The sequence below is a fragment of the Thunnus thynnus genome, chromosome 16, assembly GCF_963924715.1.
Source record: "Thunnus thynnus chromosome 16, fThuThy2.1, whole genome shotgun sequence".
NCBI lineage: Eukaryota > Metazoa > Chordata > Actinopteri > Scombriformes > Scombridae > Thunnus > Thunnus thynnus.
In genome coordinates, this window is record NC_089532.1 from 21,112,050 (window position 1) to 21,118,114 (window position 6,065).

The following is a 6,065-nucleotide window of genomic DNA, read 5'->3' on the forward strand; positions in this document are numbered from 1 at the left end:
TTAATAATGGTGATTTTGTTATACATGATACTCATGAAATATACTGCCATGGAGGGATGAATCCACTATTTCTCTCACTGGTGACACAAGTGTCTTGAATGGACAACTTAGACACCAATCAGAAAACAGTGTCCAAATGACCCTTTGTTATTGGAAGTTGTCTGGATAAAAAGCAGGTCAATCTGGCTTGTAAGGGAGCAAGACCCTCCTCTCAACTTTCCAGACACTCATGGCAGCCAATGGTAAGGGGAAAAAAAGGTTGAATTAAGGTAGACTGAACATGAATGGCTTTAAACACAGTACTTGATAGCATCCCAGACAGAAAGGAATAGGCTTCCATACTCCATGAGAACACACACAAAAACAGTGGTTGTTGCAAGCTCACTTTTTAATGAATATTTGTGTTATTTTCTGTATTATGTAACCTTTTCTGGTCTTCAGTCTTTGTTCCAGGATGTGTGGGATCACTACACCTTTTGTGCACAACACAAAAGTGATTATGTCTATAGTATACTGCACTGTATGTACTGCACAGCTGTGTGGGGCTTTGATAACAAACAAATGTTTAATCGATGTGTTTGGTCTATAAAATGTGAGCAAATAGTGAGGAGTTCCCAGAGCCCATGCTAGTCTTCAAATGTCTTGTTTTGTCCCACCAGCAGTCCAAACCCCAAAGATATTCAGTTTGCTTTCATAGAAGAGTGATGAAACCAGAAAAAATAAAAACTACTACAATGACTCATGTATAATCAAATTATTGCAGATTAATTTTCTGGCAATCAACTAATTGTTTCATCTCTAGTGTGAGTGCATGATATTTAAAGAGCAAGGGTTTCATTCAAGCCTCACCGTTTCCAAACATTGTCCAACAATCAAACATGGAGCTCCAAGGTGCAAGAGACAATTTCTCTGACAATGGTGAACAATTATGCAACCATATGATGTTGTATTTTGAATGATGGGCTCACGTGCAATCACATAACACTGTTAATTCTGTTCATTCAAATTTAGTAAATTAAAAAAACATATGTAAGCATACTTAGACAAGGCAGTTTGAGATAAAGAAGGTTGACTTTAAACAGTTCATTTGGTTTCACTAAAAGTAGCTGAATGATGAGACTACTTTCTCACTGATAGCTGGTTTGTGTGTGTGTTGTGGTCCGACTGTTATTTCAGCACTAAAATGCATTCTGCCATGTTGCCAAACATACTCGCAGGCTACTTTTACATTTTACATTGTATTGTATTTGTACATTTAACAAAACTGCTTAATGTCAGACCTTGACCTTTGTTGCATATGGCAGACGTAGTGCTCTATAAGCACATAAAGAGTGAGAGTCATAGCATTCAGTGAAAACATGAGATGTATTCACACATTTCCAATAGACATGGCTGTTGCATGTTATTGTTGTGCCTATACTCATTTTGCTGAAATGCATTTTTCAACTGCTATTGAAGGCTAAATGAGTTACAAAACAGCACATTAAACACTACATTAAAAGCTAGACATATTACTTCAGTAATGAGTTATCACTGATCCAAAACACCATTCTAAAACATTACTAGTTCAGTTTAAGACAATGATGAAGAAAAGCCTTTCTCTTCCAGTCCATGTAGCTGCTAATATCCAGTACATTTGACAAAAAAATTTAAAGATCGTCTCCAGAAATGTTTTAAGATGTATATAAAATACTCGTCTTTGAATAATAGTTTGTGTCTAATGTGATTTTTCCACAAAAAAAGTTCAAGTTATCTTAATTAAATTCTTAAATTGGCATCTACTCTTTCTCCCTAATAAAAAATCCAGAATCTATTAATATGCAAATATATTTAATTTCAAAAGTTTAACTGCTGGACACAAGATGTCTCCTACTTCAATGTAAAGTCTATTCTCTGTGTATGTATTATTATTAGCAGCCCCATTTTTAGTTGATTGCTTCACTTATATTTTTGATCTGACTTTAGTAACAGGAAGCATCCCTGACATTTGGAGGACAGCCTACGTTCCACCTTTACATAAAGGGAGTCAGTCCAATGAGCTACATAAATATCAACCAATTCCTAAACTATCATGTAGCTAAAGTATTAGAGGTAAATGGTTAAATGATTAGGTGAGAACATTCTTTATTTTAAAATCTTATCAATCAGGATTTAGAGCTGGGCATAGTGCTGTCACAGCAGCATCAAAAGTCTTGAATGATGTTGCTAGAGTATTAGATAGCAGGCAAGATTGTGTCACCCTTTTTATTGATTTATCTAAGGCTTCCGATATTGTCGACCATCAAAATCTTTTGACAAGCCTGGAATCTACTGGATTTGATGAAAAGTCTTGTAATTGGTTTGTAAATGATCTCAGTGGTAGAAATCAAGCTGTTGCGCCTGATGTCTATATGTCAAGCTTTAAGAGTGTTAACAAAGGTGTGCCACAAGGTTCCATATTAGGCCCACTTTTATTCACTATTTTCATAAATGCATTAGGTGAAAAAGTAACAAACAGCACAATGCATCTGTATTCAGACAATGTTATTATCTATATAATAGTGACCTCTCTTGCCCAGGCGGTTCAAAACTTGCATATTGATTTCTCTGTAGTACAGCAAACATTGAGTGATCTTAAATGACTCAGATAAAACAAAATGTATGCTGTTTTCTAGAAAACTGACTAATTACTACTCTAGTAGTAGTTAGTACTACTACTAGAGCTACTACTCTAATAGTAGTTACTCTATTACTCTTAATGGGATGCCAATTGAAAAAGTATCCTCTTATAAATACCTTGATTTCTGGAAAGATAAAAAGTTGTACATCAAAAAACATATTGATGAAATGAGTAAGTCTAAGACTCTGAGCAAAACTGGCATTCTTTAAAAGAAATAAGGCATGTATTACCCAGAATTATAGAAAGCAAATTGTTCAGTCAACCTTTTTATCCGTTATGGACTATGGTGATGTAATTTATATGCATTCCTCTGCTTCTACTCTTATACCTCTCCATGCAGTCTATCATTCCACCCTTAGGTTCATAACTGGGAATGGCTTTGAACTCATCATTGTATTTTATATCAGAAAGTTGGGTGGCAGTCGCTGGCAATGAGACGAGAATGGCACTGCATCCTATTTATATACAAAGCTCTCTTTGGCAAAATTCCTGGGTACCTTACATGTCTTATTAACTATAGTTCAATTTCACACTGCACTAGGTCCCAAGACTATTTGGTCCTTGAAAATCAACACGTTAGCACTAAGATTGAGAAATTGGCTTTTAAATATTACGCTTCACACAAGTGGAACAACTTGCAGTAGATAGTAAAATTAGACATGTTAATCCCTTTTAATCATTTTAAATCTCTTTTAGCTGACGTAGGGCAGTGTGAATGCGTGTGTTTTAATTGAGCTTTAACTTTTATGTCCATAAATTGCTTTTTATTGCCTTGATATGTTTTCATATTATGTTTTATTGCTTTTATATAATGCTTTTATTGTTTCTCATGTTTTATATTGCTTTTTGCTTTTTATATTTGCCGATTATGTTTATTGTTTCTTATATTTTATATTTGTATTGTAATCAGGGCGTCCTTGTAACAGAGCTTGCTCTCAATGGCCTACCCTGTATAAATAAAGGGTTGAATGAATGAATGAATGAATGAATGTGCACTGGAGGCTTCAAGTTTCTACAATACACTTGTTTAAGTAATACTGGACCACAATTGGCTCCAAACTAGTTGTGATGTCTTAAATTCTGATCGCAGATACGTGCCTTAAACTCAGATTTTTGGTGAACACAGAGAAACTTTCCAGCTTCAGCAGATGAATGTGAAAACAGCCTTCTAGTGTCAAACTCTGCACATACATCATTTTGCACAGCAAGCTCAAACATCCAACTGAAGGAACAAGAAGAAAAACACATTTTTGAGTAACAATTTTAAAAAAGCTCCTCAAGGAAATAGAATATGAACAGACATTCTGTAAGTCCTTTGTTACTTCTAATAGATGTCCATTTTAGGTTTCCTTGCTGTAACAATTTTATCTTCATCTGAAAAGGACATTTTTTTGCAGTCAAGTAGTCTCTGCACTTTGATTGCACATTGAACCATTTAGAAAAATTTGAACATTACCCTTTAGCTGGCATGCTGTCATTGTGATCAAGGACAGTTGAGTCTAGATTTGTGATACATTTACATTTGACATAAAAGACAAAACCTTGAGCTCTTCATTTTATGGACACACACACACACACACAACGTAGCGTCTGTTCCAACCCATATATTTCATATTCTAACTTAATGTCTATCATGTCAACATTCACTTAAGTATCAATTCAAGGAGATTTATGATTTTAAAAAAGTGATGAATACCTCTCGATAGCTTTAATATGAAAGCACAAAAACATTTGTGCCGCTAACTTTGTGGACTACGTTAACAAACCACGTATCTGTCATCTGAAAATAAACCTAAGACTTCTACAGTGTCAACATGCATCAAAGGTACAGCATTTTAAAGGTGAGGGATTTTGATCATGCTGAACTTTAAGATCTAAATTTCACCAAAAGATATTTCCTTACTTTACGAGTCCAGTGTCCTAAAAAGATTTTTTTGCTGAATACTTTGTTGAAGCTGTCCAACCATTTCTGAGCCAGAAAATCTACCTCCCAAAACATCCTTGTGCTATTTTTTAGGACTCTTTTCCATCAATGTCATTAGTTTCAGTGTGGCATTAGATAATGTGATAAACTCTTCTTGCATGGTTTTGATTGAGTGTAGTGATTGATTCATTCAAAGATGTTGGTATGACAAGCTGTAAAAGTGAGGCTTCACTAATATTCCACTTAAGACCACGTCCCTCAGATTGATATCATTTCATAAAGCTGAAAAACTTTATGAAAACTACTTATTTTGATTCATTCCTACTTTTTAAAATGCTCAAAGTGGTCTGGATCAAAACTAAAATGGTTTTGTAGATCTATTAAAAAATATGTGTTTTCTAGTCTTTTCATCCCAGAGACAATCTATATGAGGAGACACTATTCAATCATAAACATTTCTGAGTGCTGTTGTAAGAGTGGATCTCTGTGTAATGTCAATCTGATGATGACAGATCAAGTAATGTGATAAAGCTGATACTGTAATTGAGTCAGTCAATGTGTGGATAACACCCCTTAACTGTAAGATAAAACACTTCCTCCGGTGGTAGTCTGATTACACACGCTCTAAAAAGAATGAGCTGAATATCATCATCATTGTCTCTCTGGCATGGAATAAAAAAAAAAAAATCTTTTTAAAAATGTTATTGTGTTAGTACACATTAGTACAATATAACTCCACCTCCACCATGAGCTATCTGTCGCACACAAGTATCTGTTGACATGCTCCTTAACATGGATATTATGTTAGGGAGCCTTTTAGCAAACTCCAAATTATTCTGCCACAGTCCCTTTTCTGTGGTGGGTCAGGGCTGTCTGAAGCCATTATTGGTAATGAATGTGGAGTCCTACTTTAAAAGGTTCAGGCATGTAAAGTCACCTAAAGCTGACTAATGGATTCCTGCTGACACTGAATGCCAGGGGCTTTTACCACATCCCAGAATGGCAGTTTTGGAAATTTACACTACAGACATAATGAACTATAAATGTAAACTTGGGAATGTAGCCTCCCACACAGTAGCTTTGAGTTATTAATAGATACAGTATGTTCAATGTGCTGCAAAATGTTATTTCGCAAAAGACTCTATTGTGTGGTTTCAGCAACAATTCTGCTGCCCCTGACTCATTTGCACAATAATACACTGGAAATTAGATGGGGTTTTTTTGTAATTCTGTAGCATGAGCACAATTAAAAGAAGCAGCTGTAAAAATACATGTAGAGCATTTGCTGGAGGTTCTAAATATTCTGAGTTTGTTAGCGCTGCAACACTTTGTGCCCTGGGAGATGGGCCTCTTCAATAGGTTCACGGGTCGCGCAGCAGCGTGCAGAGTGGCCATTGTGCTTTGTCATTTCACAGGTGACTCACATCACTACACTCGAGCATGCTGGAGGTAGAGCACTCGGAGATGCTTGCAGCATTCAAA